Below are 16,950 nucleotides of genomic sequence, written 5' to 3'. Positions count from 1 at the left end.
TTTGATTTCTACCTCCGCAGCCTTTAGCATTGCGAAGAGCTCGGGAATCGTCTTATCCATCCCTTGCATGTTATAGTTCATCACGAAGCTCTTGTAGCTTGGTGGCAGTGATTGAAGAATTCTGTCAATGACGCTATCATCCGGAAGATTAACTCCCAGTTGAATCAAGTGATTGTTATACCCAGACATTTTGAGTATATGCTCACTGACAGAACTATTCTCTTCCATCTTGCAGCTGTAGAACTTATTGGAGACTTCATATCTCTCAATCCGGGCATTTGCTTGAAATATTAACTTCAACTCCTGGAACATCTCATATGCTCCATGACGTTCAAAACGTCGTTGAAGACCCGGTTCTAAGCCGTAAAGCATGGCACACTGAACTATCGAGTAGTCATCAGCTTTGCTCTGCCAGACGTTCATAACATCTGGTGTTGCTCTGCAGCAGGCCTGGCACCCAGCGGTGCTTCCAGGACATAATTCTTCTGTGCAGCAATGAGGATAATCCTCAAGTTACGGACCCAGTCCGTGTAATTGCTACCATCATCTTTCAACTTTGCTTTCTCAAGGAACGCATTAAAATTCAACGGAACAACAACACGGTCCATCTATCTACAATTAACATAGACAAGCAAGATACTATCAGGTACTAAGTTCATGATAAATTCAAGTTCAATTAATCATATTACTTAAGAACTCCCACTTAGATAGACATCCCTCTAATCCTCTAAGTGATCACGTGATCCATATCAACTAAACCATGTCCGATCATCACGTGAGATGGAGTAGTTTCAACGGTGAACATCACTATGTTGATCATATCTACTATATGATTCACGCTTGACCTTTCGGTCTCTGTGTTCCGAGGCCATATCTGTTATATGCTAGGCTCGTCAAGTTTAACCTGAGTATTCCGCATGTGCAACTGTTTTGCACCCGTTGTATTTGAACGTAGAGCCTATCACACCCGATCATCACGTGGTGTCTCAGCACGAAGAACTTTCGCAATGGTGCCTACTCAGGGAGAACACTTATACTTTTATAATTTAGTGAGGGATCATCTTATAATGCTACCGTCAATCAAAGCAAGATAAGATGCATAAAAATATAAACATCACATGCAATCAATATAAGTGATATGATATGGCCATCATCATCTTGTGCTTGTGATCTCCATCTCTGAAGCACCGTTGTGATGCCCATCGTCACCGGCGTGACACCTTGATCTCCATCGTAGCATCGTTGTCGTCTCGCCAACTATTGCTTCTACGACTATTGCTACCGCTTAGTGATAAAGTAAAACAATTACATGGCGATTGCATTGCATACAATAAAGCAACAACCATATGGCTCCTGCCAGTTGCCGATAACTCGGTTACAAAACATGATCATCTCATACAATAAAATTTAGCATCATGTCTTGACCATATCACATCACAACATGCCCTGCAAAAACAAGTTAGACGTCCTCTACTTTGTTGTTGCAAGTTTTACGTGGTTGCTACGGGCTTAGCAAGAACCGTTCTTACCTACGCATCAAAACCACAATGATAGTTTGTCAAGTTGGTGCTGTTTTAACCTTCGCAAGGACCGGGCGTAGCCACACTCGGTTCAACTAAAGTTGGAGAAACTGGCACCCGCCAGCCACCTCTGTGCAAAGCACGTTGGGAACCAGTCTCGCGTAAGCGTACGCGTAATGTCGGTCCGGGCCGCTTCATCCAACAATACCGCCGAACCAAAGTATGACATGCTGGTAAGCAGTATGACTTATATCGCCCACAACTCACTTGTGTTCTACTCGTGCATATGACATCTAGGCATAAAATCAGGCTCGGATGCCACTGTTGGGGAACGTAGTAATTTCAAAAAAATTCCTACGCACATGCAAGATCATGGTGATGCATAGCAACGAGAGGGGAGAGTGTTGTCCACGTACCCTCGTAGACCGAAAGCGGAAGCGTTAACACAATGCGGTTGATGTAGTCGTACGTCTTCACGATCCGACCGATCAAGTACCGAACGCATGGCACCTCCGAGTTCAGCACACGTTCAGCTCGATGACGTCCCTCGAACTCCGATCCAGCCGAGTGTTGATGGAGAGTTTCTTCAGCACGACGGCGTGGTGACGATGATGATGTTCTACCGACGCAGGGCTTCGCCTAAGCACCGCTACGATATTATCGAGGTGTAATATGGTGGAGGGGGGCACCGCACACGGCTAAGAGATCAATAGATCAATTGTTGTGTCTATGGGGTGCCCCCTGCCCCTGTATATAAAGGAGCAAAGGGGGAAGGTGCGGCCAGCCTTGGGGCGCGCCAGGAGGAGTCCTACTCCCACCGGGAGTAGGACTCCCCCCCTTTTCCTAGTTGGATTAGGACTTGGGAGGGGGGAAGAGAAGAGGGAGAAGAAGTTAGGGGGGCGCCGCCCCCTTCTCCTTGTCCTATTCGAACTAGGGGGAGGGGCGCGCGGCCCAGCCCTAGCCGCCTCTCCTCTCTTCCACCTAGGCCCACTAAGGCCCATTATGTTGCCGGGGGGTTCCGGTAACCTCTCGGTACTCCGGTAAAATCCCGATTTCACCCGGAACACTTCCGATATCAAAACATAGGCTTCCAATATATCAATCTTTATGTCTCGACCATTTCGAGACTTCTCGTCATGTCCGTGATCACATCCGGGATTCCGAACAACTTTTGGTACATCAAAACATATAAACTCATAATATAACTGTCATCGAAACGTTAAGCGTGCGGACCCTACGGGTTCGAGAACTATGTAGACATGACCGAGACACGTCTCCGGTCAATAAACAATAGTGGAACCTGGATGCTCATATTGGCTCCCACATATTCTATGAAGATCTTTATCGGTCAGACCGCATAACAACATACGTTGTTCCCTTTGTCATCGGTATGTTACTAGCCCGAGATTCGATCGTCGGTATCTCAATACCCAGTTCAATCTCGTTACCGGCAAGTCTCTTTACTTGTTCTGTAATACATCATCTCGCAACAAACTCATTAGTTGCAATGCTTGCAAGGCTTAAGTGATGTGTATTACCGAGAGGGCCCAGAGATACCTCTCCGACAATCGGAGTGACAAATCCTAATCTCGAAATGCGCCAACCCAACAAGTACCTTCGGAGACACCTGTAGAGCACCTTTATAATCACCCAGTTACGTTGTGACGTTTGGTAGCACACAAAGTGTTCCTCCGGTAAACGGGAGTTGCATAATCTCATAGTCATAGGAACATGTATAAGTCATGAAGAAAGCAATAGCAACATACTAAACGATCGAGTGCTAAGCTAACGGAATGGGTCAGGTCAATCACATCATTCTCCTAATGATGTGATCCCGTTAATCAAATGACAACTCATGTCAATGGCTAGGAAACATAACCATCTTTGATCAACGAGCTAGTCAAGTAGAGGCATACTAGTGACACTTTGTTTTGTCTATGTATTCACACAAGTATTATGTTTCCGGTTAATACAATTCTAGCATGAATAATAAACATTTATCATGATATAAGGAAATAAATAATAACTTTATTATTGCCTCTAGGGCATATTTCCTTCACGCCTCCCTCTCCCGGACGACGACGTCATCCTCCTCCCTCTCCATCCCCGGCAAGTCACCACCGGCTTCCTCCGGCGGGGGCTCCGGGATCTCGGGCGCCACGGCGCGCAGGGGGATGACAAGCAGGGCCTCCGCCGCCCTCTCTGTGGCTGCAGCCTGTGCCTGGGTCTTGGCCGCTGCGTCGGCTTGTGCCGCCGCCGACTCCTCCGCCAGATCCTGCGCCGCCTTGGCAGCGGCCGCCCTCAGCTCCTCCGCCTCCCGCTCCTCTCGCGCCTCCCGCGCATTCCGCTCCGTCGCCGCTTGAAGCTCGGCACGGGGGTCCACGCGGCGGGTGCTTGCGGATCCTCCCGCCGACCCAACCACGGAGGCGGCAGCGGTCCGCTCAAGAGAAAGCGGAGCCCTGTGTGATGAATCAAGACAAGGACTCAGAAGAATATCAACAAAAAAGAAGAAGGAATACGCGAGAGAATTGACACTTACGCCGAAACGTTGTGTGGCTGCTTCACCACCTTGCAGAAGCGGGCCGCCTTCGCGGCTGCCTCGTCCCGCTTGGTCGCCGCCACCGCGCTCTTGGGCTTCTTCGGCCGATTGCCGAATAGGCCCGGCGCGGCCCGGCACTTCTGCGCGCCGCCTCGGGCAGCCGACGCGGCAGACGAACCTGCGCCATGATCGGACGCCGGCTGGCGGCGCGGGGCGGCTTCCGCCTCGTCATCATCCGGCCAGTCGTCGAAGCTGGCTCCAAGCCCGGAGTCGCCTGCCTCGCCGCCTCCCCCCTCGGTGTTGTCGTCCATAGCGGCCGCCCCCAAGTCGGGGTCGTCCAAGTCGTGCGTCGCCCGGTCGGGAAGAAATTGGCGCTCCGCCCCCGCTGCCCGGGCCGCCGGTCGAACGAGGGGGCTCTGCCAAGACAAACCGACTGGTCAGAGTTGGCCAAGAGAAACTTGGTGACAAAACTAAAGAAGAGAAGATAAAGAAAGCTTACCATAGGCGGGGGATGGGCGCGGGAGTATGGCTCCTTGCCAAACTCCCACTCATCGGTGAGCTTGCAGTTCGTGAGGTAGTTCACCATGAGAGCTACCTCGGCGTGAGGAATCTCCTTGGTGCACATCCGACTCGGATCGAGTTGGCCACTCATTTGACAGATCATATGAGGGTGGCCTTGGAGCGGGAGCACCTGGCGCACCACAAAGGCGGCCAGCAGGTCGGACCCGGTCAGGCCCTCCGACTGGACCATTACCCGGAGTCGCGCGATGGCGGCGGCTCTAGCAGGCGACAGCGTTCTGGCCCGATAGGACCACTGGGGCCGCCTCCCAGCCGGCGGGCCGGCTACATAAGCCGGCAAGTTGACGAAGTCGCCTTGCGGGGTGACGTTCTTCACGTCGAAGTAGGATTTCTGCCAAAGCTTCACCGACTGGATCAGCGTGATGGCAGGGAAGGGGTTGTCGGCTACCGGCCTCCGCATCGCGATGAAGGCGCCGCTCTGAGCCGGCACGCCCTGCATGGCGGTGCCGAGCTTGGACTGGAAGAATTCCCCCCAGAGCTCGAGGGTGGGAAGGACGCCAAGGAAGCCCTCACACAAAGAGACGAAGGCAGACAGCAGCACCACCGTGTTTGGAGTGAGGTGGTGCGGCTGGAGCTGGTAGAATTCGAGGAAGGAGCGGAAGAATGCGCTCGCTGGCAGGCCAAGGCCGCGCAGGAAGTGCGAGCGGAAGATTACCCGCTCGCCTTCCTCCGGCGCCGGCGAGATCTCCCTCTTCGGCGCAAGACAGACCCGCACATGGTCCTCGTCGGGCAACCGCGGCATCTTGCGGAGGAAGTCGATGTGGTCCGCGTGGACGTTGGAGCCGTCCTAGTCTCCGCCGTGCAACATGACAGCGAGAAGCTGATGAGAAAGGGCGCGGCGACGGCGAAACCACGGCCCTGCGGCGGCGAAGCTGCGGGGTAGTGCGAAAACTAGAGGGACGGCGCGGCGGCGAGGGGCTGCAGCGACGGAGAGGAAGAAGAAGAAGATGGCGGAGCGAGGGAGAGCGTGCGAGCGTCTGCCGCTCCCCCTCCTCCCCCTATTTATAGCCTCATGCGGCGAAGCCGAGGAGGCGAGGCGTGGGGGGACGTGGGATTAACTGCGTCCACTCCCCCACGTCCCGCGATTATTGCGCCCTAACGGCGCGCAGAAACTGCCGTTGGAAGGCGAGCGGCCCTTTTGGGCCACAGAGGATCCACACCTAGGCCTATGCGTGGAAGTGGCGGGCCCCGGCCTGCAGCGGCGTCCCGTCACGCGCGTGGGCTGGCAGGCCCTTCCAGCCGGAGGGTGCCACATGGCGCGCGGACAGCAAGCGGCCGGCCCACAACCCAGCGTGCGCGCCAGCTGGCTCCCGCCTTCAGACTTCAAACCCTCACCAAGACGGCGTACCTGATCAAAGCCGGCTCCTAGCTGCTGGCTCTTCAAGATAGGAAACTGATTGAGCTTCTCGTCCTCCTTTCAGCCTCGAAGCCCAACCAGCTTCGGGGACTACTGTCGGAGTAAATGGCCATGGGTAGCCTAACCGACTCCCCCTGGCTCTTGAAAAATTATCGGGCCGATCAAGCCTTCAAGCTTCCAATGCACAGGGCCGCCTTCCCATGGCCGGCTATCTCACAGGGCGACTACTGGAAGACGGCCCGACCCTAAAGATCCTCCCGAAGAGAGCCACAAGACAGCCGACTCCAAGAAGCCGGCCCCAAGAGGACCGACTCAGGAGCCGGCAAAGACTGCACCCTCAAGGGCTGCACCCTCATAATGGTGACGAGACGGGGCGTGGCTACAGTACAGCCTGCTACCCCCGAATCCCGGAGCACGCATGGCCACAGTGCGCCGTACGGGTCGGGCATCCCCCGTCCGGCATGACACTGTTGCCATGTTGACCATGACGCGACCCACGACAGGCTGTCAGTACGACCCGCGGGCGGCGGGGCCCTTCAGCCAGAGAGACGCTCGAAGGCGGCCAAGCCTCCCCCAGTCGGCCTGGGGTGTAGCCGGCTCCTAATAGTCGGCTACCTCCCACCCTCGAAGTATGTGCACCATTAAGGAGACAAGACGAGGTAAGGCTACAGTGAGAGCCCGCCAGGCGGCGGCACTGTGGCCATGCTTACCTCGACAAAGCCCTCGTCATAAGGGGAGAGGCTACAGTAACCAGCCACCGACAAGACCCCCAGGCGGTGGGGCCGGCCTGTCGGCCAAGAGGCCGGCAGCTGGCGGGACCCACCAGTCGGCGGGCCCTAGCGGTCGGCGGAGAAGCCGGCGAATACAGACACTGACGGCTAGGACCCACGCCTAGCCGAATTACCATTGTACCCCTGGGGGTAGGCCTATATAAACCCCCCGGGGCACCCATGCAAAGGGTTGATCTCAGATAGTTTTAGACACCACATAGAGAGAAGCGGAGAGCCAGCCTTGCCCTTCTTCCTCCTCTAGCAAAACAGCTCAAGGAGCCACTTTTAGCCACTTGTGTTGATCTAGTGATCATGTAGAGACCCCGCAGAGCAGGACTAGGGGTGTTATCTCCACGGAGAGCCCCGAACCTGGGTAAGATTCGCCGGCGTGCATGTCTTCGCCTTATCCTGTTTCCAGGCACCGGCGATCTCTTACTGGCTCCCACAATGATAAGCCACCCGTTGGCATATGTCGCACCTACCACCCGACACAACCAACGCGATAAACGGGTTGTCAATCCCTTCACGGCCACTCGCAAAAGTGAGATCTAATAAAGATAGAAAAGTAAATATTTTTGGTATTTTTTTGTATAGATTGGAAAGTAAAGATTGCAAAATAGTAAACGAGATGCGATATAAATAAAAGAGATGCAATATAATAAGAAAGAGACCCATTGGCCAAAGGTTTCACTTGTGGCTTCTCTCAAGATAGCATGTATTACGGTGGGTGAACAAATTACTACCGAGCAATTGATAGAAGAGTGCATAGTTATGAAGTTATCTAAGGCAATGATCATGAATATAGGCATCACGTCCATGTCAAGTAGACCGAAACGATTCTGCATCTACTACTATTACTCCACACATCGACCGCTATCCAGCATGCATCTAGAGTATTAAGTTCATAAGAACAGAGTAACGCATTAGGCAAGATGACATGATGTAGAGGGATAAACCAAGCAATATGATATAAACCCCATCTTTTTATCCTTGATGGCAACAATACAATACGTGCCTTGCTGCCCCTACTGTCACTGGGAAAGGACACCACAAGATTGAACCCAAAGCTAAGCACTTCTCCCATTGCAAGAAAGATCAATCTAGTAGGCCAAACTAAACCGATAATTCGAAGAGCCTTGCAAAGATATCAAATCATGCATATAAGAATTAAGAGAAGAACCAAATAATATTCATAGATAATCAAGTTCATAAATCCACAATTCATCTGATCTCGGCAAACACACTGCAAAAGAGTATTACATCGAATAGATCTCCAAGAACATCAAGGAGAACTTTGTATTGAAGATCAAAGAGAGAGAAGAAGCCATCTAGCTAATAACTATGGACCCGAAGGTCTGTGGTAAACTACTCATGCTTCATCAGAGAGGCTATGGTGTTGATCTAGAAGCCCTCCATGATCGATTCCCATTCTGACAGATCGTCGGAAAAGGCCCCAAGATGGGATCTCACGGGTACAGAATGTTGCGGCGGTGGAAAAGTGGTTTCGTGGCTCTCCCTGATGTTTTTAGGGTATAAGAGTATATATAGCCAGAAGAAGTACGTCGGTGGAGCTACGAGGGGCCCACGAGGGTAGGGGGCACGCCCTCCTGCCTCGTGGCATTCCAGACTTCAACTCCAAGTCTTCTGGTTTGCTTTCGGTCCAAGAAAGTTCATCGCGAAGGTTTCATTCCGTTTGGATTCCGTTTGATATTCCTTTTCTGCGAAACACCAAAATAGGCAAAAAAAACAGAAACTGGCACTGCGCCTCCGATTAATAGGTTAGTCCCAAAGTAATATAAAAGAGCATATTAAAGCTCATTAAACATCCAAAACAGATAATATAATAGCATGGAACAATAAAAAATTATCGATATGTTGGAGACGTATCAAGCATCCCCAAGCTTAATTTCTGCTCGTCCTCGAGTAGGTAAAAGATAAAAACAGAATTTTTGATGTGGATTGCTACATAACATAATTATCAATGTAATTTTCTTTTATTGTGGCATGAATGTTTAGATCCGAAAGATTGAAGACAAAAGTTTAATATTGACATAAAAATAATAATACTTCAAGCATACTAACAAAGTAATCATGTCTTCTCAAAATAACATGGCGAAAGAAAGTTCATCCCTACAAAATCATATAGTTTGGCTATGCTCCATGTTCGTCACACAAAATGCTCAAATCATGCACAACCCCGATGACAAGCCAAGCAATTGTTTCATACTTTAGTATTCTCAAACTTTTTCAACTTTCACGCAATACATGAGCGTGCGCCATGGACATAGCACTATAGGTGGAATAGAATGGTTTTTGTGGAGAAGACAAAAAAGGAGGAAGATGGTATCACATCAACAAGGCGTATCAATGGGCTACGGAGATGCCCATCAATAGATATCAATGTGAGTGAGTAGGGATTGCCATGCAACGGATGCACTAGAGCTATAAATATATGAAAGCTCAACAAAAGAAACTAAGTGGGTGTGCATCCAACTTGCTTGCTCACAAAGACCTAGGGCATTTTGAGGATGCCCATCGTTGGAATATACAAGCCAAGTTCTATAATTAAAAATCCCACTAGTAAATGAAAGTGACAAAATAAGAGACCCTCTATCATGAAGATCATGGTGCTACTTTGAAGCAAAAGTGTGAAAAAAAAGGATTGTGGCATTGTCCCTTCTCTCTTTTTCTCTCAATTTTTTTGGGTTGTCGGTGTACAAAAGTAGGGGTCCCTTTTTTGCACCCCTTTACTTGTGCGCGGGCAGTCGCAGCCCCACGCCCCTGGCCACACTTGGCGGGGAAGAGGAGGGAAGCGAAGCCACAAGACAACCAGAGCAACGCCAAGACAGAGACACAAAGAGCAGAGGGGCGAGGTGAACTCCCCCGACAAGGCCCTTGCCAGGGCGGCCTCCATGTCCCCGGCAAGAACCTTGTTGGGGCAACTTGCCCAACACCAGCAGGGTTGCCACCCTTGATCCTGAAAATTCTGATGCCCTAAACCACGTTGGAACCAAGGCTCGAGAGGCACCTCAATGGTGGCATGAAGATCTTTGTGACGACCAGAAGCATACAAGATCAGATGAGAATCAGAAGACGACGATCCCCGGCAAGATCCTTGACGAGGATATCCACGAGGCCCCCAGCAAGATCCTTGCCGGGGACGACCACGACGCCACAACAAGACCCTTGCCGAGGCCTCGGCAAGACTCTTACTGAAGACATCCGCGGGGCCACAGCCAGGCCCACATCTGCCAAGACTCCACCGTCGTTCCCATACAGCTGCCAGCCCATCAACTAGGCGAGCACCTGCGTGGAGACGTGCCGCCCTAGGCCAACTCAGCAAGCACCTGCGTGGTGGCATGCTGTCAGGACCCCGGTTCTAAGTCACACCGATCTAGCCTGTAACACCTCATATCACTTTGCGGCCTCACGCACGGTATTCCCACGGGTGTCGCCTTACCATGGCCCGGGACCGTTTGTGCCTTTTGGCTCACGTATATGATAGTGTCGCTAGCATCCATATGACAGAGAACCCGGGCCGGCATGACTAGCCATGAACCCAAAGTGGCACTAACTTACGGGGAAAGGCATACATGAATCAACATCGAGCATGTCGGTCAGCAGCGTGCGAATCCGGGCTGTAGCACTGGGCTAACAGGACTTCGGTGAACCAGGCTGTAGCAGGCTAGGCAGGACTCCGGATGTCACCGCGTGACATTTCCCCAAAGGGACAGACACAGGAACGAAGTGAATCACATGCCGGCCAGTCAAGTGTTCCGGAGCAGTAGTGCTGGGCTAGCAGGACTCCGGTGAACCGGGCTGTAGCGGACTACTATGGCTCATTGAAGCACAAGACTACATTTCCCCATAGGAGAGGCTACCAAGGATAAACAACTAGGTTGTCGGATCCCACACATACCAAGCATTTTAATCATACACACAATATGCTCGATATGTGTAAATACAACATGGCATCACAACATAACTCTACGACTCAAGTATTTATTCATTAGGCTCCGAGGAGCCAAGTATTACAAACATGGGTCTCATGACCCCAACATACAGAGCATACAAACAACAAGCACATGCGGAAGCTTAACTTGTCTGAGTACAGACAACTACAAATGAAGAAGGCTGAGAAGCCTGACTATCTACAAGACCCTGCCGAGGGCACAGGATCGTAGCTGAGGTAACAAGCTAAACGTCGAAGTCCACGCGGAACTACTAGCGAGACTGACGTCTCTCTGCAAAAAACATAAAATAGGCAAACGTGAGTACAAATGTACCCAGCAAGACTTACATCAGAACTAACTACGTATGCATCGGTATCAACAAAGGGGGTAGTGGAGTTTAACTGCAGCAAGCCAGCTTTGACTGAGTGGCTAACCTAAACTATGACTGCAAGTAACTCTTTTGAGGTGGCGCACACGAGTCCACATATTCACCGTATCAATACACCACTATGGATCCGCTCCCGTCTCCCTACGAGAAGGCCATCCATAGCACTCACGCTTATCTTGCGAGTTTTAGACTATCCACTTTCACTTGTCTATGAACTGTATAGGCAACCCAGAAGTCCTTTACCGTGGACACGGCTATTCGAATAGATGATGTTAACCCTGCAGGGGTGTACTTCTTCACACACGCTCTCGCCACTTACCACCATGTACACGTCGTGTGTCTCGGCAACCTTCAAGCGGAAGCCTGGTGAGGGAGTCGGCCACGACCTGACTAAACACACAAGTCTCTAGTCTAGGTTTATCGCCTATTCAGGTTCCATCCGCAAGGAAATCCGGCCGGGGTGTCCTCAACGGCCCCGAACAATGTGTGCAGGGTTCCCGAGACACCAAACGGGCGCCTGGTACACCGTGCCACGTGCCTACCGCAACACAGCCCACCCCTCGGTCAGCGCTGCGCACGGCCCCCAGCATACTACAAACACCAGAAACTACTTGCAACTCTTGGACAGAGGACAAGGGCAGTTAATAAGTCGAGAGGGTCCATTGGTTTCGGGCCCAACGCGTGGTAGTAGCTGATCATGGATCACAAACACAGAACTCAGTTCCTGAAGACGACTTCAATGAGACAACCCACCATGTACTCCTACATGGCCTCTCACCGCTACCTTTACCAAATCGTGTTCACACACTTAGCTCACACACAGTAGGACATGTTGATCACCATTCCAATTCATCCCCGATGAATCAGACCTGACTCAACTCTAAGCAGTAGCAGACATGACAAATAAGCATGAATGAGTAGGCACATCAGGGCTCAAACAACTCCTACTCATGCTAGTGGGTTTCATCTATTTACTGTGGCAATGACAGGTCATGCAGAGGAAAGGGGTTCAACTACCGCAGCATGTAACAGTTGAATCGTTGTTGTCCTAATGTAGTAAAAGAGAGCAGGAGCGAGAGAGTGGGATTGTATCGAAATGAACAAGGGGTTTTGCTTGCCTGGCACTTCTGAAGATAGTACAGCTCTTCATCGGTGTCATCGGACTCATCGTCGGAACATACGTCTACCGAGGGGGGAACAACGACCGGCAAACACAGAAAGAACACAATCAATGCAATGCACAATATGATGCATGATCATGACATGTGAATATGTTGTGATTTGAGCTAATGCAGCTAAGAACAGAAGGGTTAAGTTGCTTTAACATGCATGAAACCAATACATATGGATAGATTGGATTTTTCTGATCATTTTTCATATATAAATCTTTGCATTTGGAGTTACAGATTAATTCCTATGAATTTTTTAAGTTTGCAACATTTTCTGGAATTTCCTATATAAGAATAAATCCAGAAAAATGTTAACTGCATCAGCATGATGTCGGGGTGACGTATTCAGGTCAAAGGCGCCAGCCCAGGTCAAACCTGACGGCTAGGACCCACATGTCAGTGTAACAACTAACTAACAGAGTAGTTAGTGTTACGTTAGTACTAACCTAGGTTAATTAGAGCCTGGGCCCACTGGTTAGTGTCTAAACTAGCTGTCAGGATTAATTAGCACTAATCTAAATCTAACTAAAGATTAACAGGGATGGGCCCGCACGGCAGTGACCCTGGGGGGTCAAACCCCAGGTCAAACGAGTCAACCTCGCCGGACTTGGTCCGCGGCTCGTCACCGGCGACGCCAGAGAACGCGGAGGTGCTCGGAATCGCAGCTCAGGCGACCAAATGAGCGGCGGAGAGGCTCTACGGGGAGCTGACGATCGAGCACAACTAACGGGGCAAGCGGGAGCAGCTGGGGTGGACCGAGCTCGTCGGAAGCGAGCTCGCGGCGGCGGCCGGAGTTTGGCCAACGGTGGTTTGCGCGTTGCGGGGCATGTCCGGAGCCGTGGATGGTCGTGATCGACTCGCGGGAGTGCAGCGAGTGCAATGGTGGGCTCGGACGCGTGCTTGCACGACCGTAGTCGCGGTGGCGACATGACCGGCGGCGAGGAGCTGTCGGCTCCGACGGCCACGGTGGTTAGAAGGCGCGGACGAGCACGGGGAGAGAGGGAAAAAGGGCAGGGGCTCACGGTGAATCCAGCAGAGGCAACGGCGAGGCCGGGGAGGGGCTGGAGCTCGCGAATCCCTGGTGAGTTCGCCAGCGGTAAGAGGTTGAAGATGAGGTCGGGGACGACGTTGCAGGGCTTTCGGCGGGGCGTGGCCCTATGGGGAGGAAGAGGCGGTCGAGGCGGAGCTTTTGAGCGCTTCGGCGAGGCGAGGCAGTGGCTGTGGCCACGGCAACAGCGAGCGGCGGCGACGACGATGCTTGGGCACGGGAGGAAAGAGAGCAGAGGAGGGGGAAAGCTCGGGGAGAGTGAGAGAGAGGTCGGGGGGCTGCGTGGCGTCACCCGAAGAGGCCAGGGCGCAGCGGCAAGCAGGAGGTGGCCGCACGACGGTGCGCGCGCGTCGAGCACACGCTCGTCCTCCTGGCAGAGGAGGAAGACGACAGGGGACGGGGCCAGGTGGCTGGGCCGCCAGGTGGCTGCACAGGTGAGTTGGCCCAGGTAAGTTTCTGTTCTCTCTCTCTCTCTTCTGGTTTTCTATTTATTAATGTTTTCTATTTTCTGCAATTGGTTTTGATTTGATTTAAAACATCAAATCATTTTTGAACTTTCTGTAAATTGTTATGTGAGCTCAGAAACTAGTCCAAGGTCACAAGCAACTTACAAAATATTTGAACTTTATTTCTTATATAACAGAAATAAATTCAACTCAAATATGTTATGGATTTAAGTCAAAGGCCCAAAAATAAATATTTCTGTGATTCCAAAAATATTGGTTTGAATTTTACCTCTTACGAATATTTTCACAGAGTAACAGGAACATTTCTTTGGACTCATTTGATGAGAATTAAATGTTGATTATTTTTTTAAAAGGTCTCTAAGGCTTTGAAAATTCACTCAATTCAGATTTTCAGAATTTAGACATGATGACCATGCAAGGACAACCAAAGGCTAAACTAGGGTTGTGACACATGCAGATCTTCGTGAAGACCCTACCACCACGCCAACTTAGCAGCCTGCCAGCCTATGTGGCGCTGCATGCCACGTTGGCCTGGACACGCGCCGGAGCAAGGCAGAGCGGCGACGGACGGGACGGGCCTGGTTACTGCCCCCGATAAAGCAAGTGGACACCTAAGTAGCGCATTTAATGCGCTTTGTCCTGTAATAACAAGCGATAAGCTTGTACATTGTATACCTTTCCACCTCCTGTGTGCCACTGTGGCAGCCCCTTTGTCTATAAAAGGAGGCCCGCGGCGTACTGAGAGAGGATTCAGATCTTTTGGACAACGCACGCACCGTAGCTAGTTCAATAGCTCAAGAACACTCAAATATACACCAAAGCGGGAGTAGGGTATTATGCATCCTTGCGGCCCAGACCTGGGTAAACGATCTTTGTGCTGGCTTCTAGACCCGCTCTTTGCACAACTCCGCGCCCGCCAACCGTAGAAGGGATTCCAGTGATCCCATAGGTATCGTTTTCCCCTGACATCTTTGGCGCGCCAGGTAGGGGGCGCAGTTGTGAAAATCCGGTCTAGCAGTTAGTCTAGCAGTTCTTCATCGCCATGGCTCCCAAGAAGAAGGGTATCATAGCGATCGGCTCGTCCGGGGCCGGCCCGTCCGCGCCAGCGCGAGCAGGCGGCCAGGTGCCCAAGGATGGGGCCGGATACGTGGCCCGCGAGCTTCCATGACATTCTGGCGATCGGAGCCAGGTGAGCGGCATCGTCCGAATCCGAGACGATGAGCCACGCGCCGCTGGTCTGGGGGCGGGGCCGTGCTGCCCACGGGCGGCGCAGCTGCCTCTACGGCCCCCCAGCCGGCGCCCGCGCCGCGTCCTTCCTAGGCCGCGCGCGATGAGCGACACCGCGATGCCAAAGCCCCCGGGTACCGCCGCGGAAAGAGCCATGTGTGCCGCTCATAGGACGAACGAGGCCGGCGCGCACGCTCAGGCGCCGGTGCGGGCGGCGTGCGACCGCGAGATCGCGACAGAGCCCTATCTAACCCGGTTAGAAGTCAGAGCGCGTCACGGTCTACGCAGATCTCGCCCCCGCCTACGCCAGCAGAAGCGCTGGCACGCGTGCAGCTGCTCCTCGACTTCCCCCTGTTGCGGAGAAGCTCGACGAGTGGAGAGCTACCATCCGAAGCCTTGTCGGCTTCGCCAACAAAGACGAGCCGCTCCTGGCGGGGCCCTCGCACCGGCGTCCTGACGAGCCAGTGCGTGCCGGTGGTGGGGAGACCAAAATGCTGCGACCACGGTGCACTGCCCCCCCCCCCCGCGGCCGCGACAACAGCCACCGGCCCGTTGACCCGACGTCGGTGACAACGTTTCCACACCGTCATCCGACCCGCAAACATGTCGCGACCAACGTCAAGTCCTTCAGGAACGGGCCCAGGAAGATGCTTGAACTACCATCAAGCGACGACAGGAGACGTGCCATCAGTCAGATCGGCGTGCGGGGCCTACTATGGACCACCCGGCGCCGGGGGGCCCTGGCAACCTGCCTTACGAGGTGGGTTGTCCAGCCTTTACCCAAGAGTTGCGGCAGTTCCAGTGGCCCTCCCACCGCACGTTCAAGCCCGATGTTGGCGAGAAGTACAACAACAAGACCCACCCGTCGAGGTTCCTCAGCATCTACACCATCGCGATGCAAGCTACTGGGGCCCGTGATGACAAGGTGCTTGCCAATTACTTCCTGTTGGCACTCAAACCCAACGTCATGTCATGGTTGATGCACTTGCCAGTGGATTCCATTTCTTCTTGGTCGGATTTGTGTCACGAGTTTGTTGGCGCCTCCACTAGAGGCCACCAAGCTCATGGCTAGGCAAGAGATTTGCATATCCCCCAGAAAGAAGGTGGAAACCTGTGCAAGTACATACAGAGGTTCAGCCGGGTGTAGTACAACATCCCAGATGTTCATCCCGCCGCCGTTATCAGTGCATTCCATCAGAATGTGCACAACCACAAGATACGTGAAGAGTAGGCGATGAACAAGGTCAAAGATGTGGCTGAACTTTATGTTCTGGACGATAGATGTGCTCGAGCTGAATAGGGGAGGAAGTACCCCGGCGAGGACGCCGGTGCGGAAACCGACTCCATAGACGAAGACACCGCCGCCCCGACAAAGAAAGGCCGGCGCCGCAACAGGAAGCGCAAGAGCAAGACTGTGCTTGCCATTTAGGGATCCGGCAAGCTCGGCGCCACCAAAAAGGCCAAGGCTGACGACCCCAGCAAGGAGGTTGCCGGGTGTGCCACCTGCTTGGCCCTGGCGGCCGCCGGCAAGCCAGGGGACTCCGACAAGCAGTACTACAAGATCCACCTCACCAAGGGCCATGACCTCCAGAATTGCCGATAAGTTGAGCTGCTTGCAGAAAAGCAGAAGGCTGAATATGAAAGGCGAGATAAGGAGAAGGGTCAGGATGGTGCTGAGAGATCCGGCAAGAAGCATGGCGGCCAAGGGGGTCGCCGCGGCAAAGATAACCAACAAGAGAGGCCCGCTCGGGGCCGCCACAAGAAAGAGGAGGATGATGATCACGACGAGGATGACGAGTCCGGCGAGCACGAGTTCCAAAAGGCTACAGAGGCTATGTGCGTCGACAGTGGCGCCTCGTTGCACACCTCACACCGCCAGCTGAAGCAGTGGGCGCGTGAGGTCACCGCGGCGGAGCCGTCGTTCGATGCCCAG

This window comes from Triticum aestivum, chromosome 5D (genome assembly GCF_018294505.1).
Source record: "Triticum aestivum cultivar Chinese Spring chromosome 5D, IWGSC CS RefSeq v2.1, whole genome shotgun sequence".
NCBI lineage: Eukaryota > Viridiplantae > Streptophyta > Magnoliopsida > Poales > Poaceae > Triticum > Triticum aestivum.
This window is presented reverse-complemented; position numbering follows the sequence as displayed.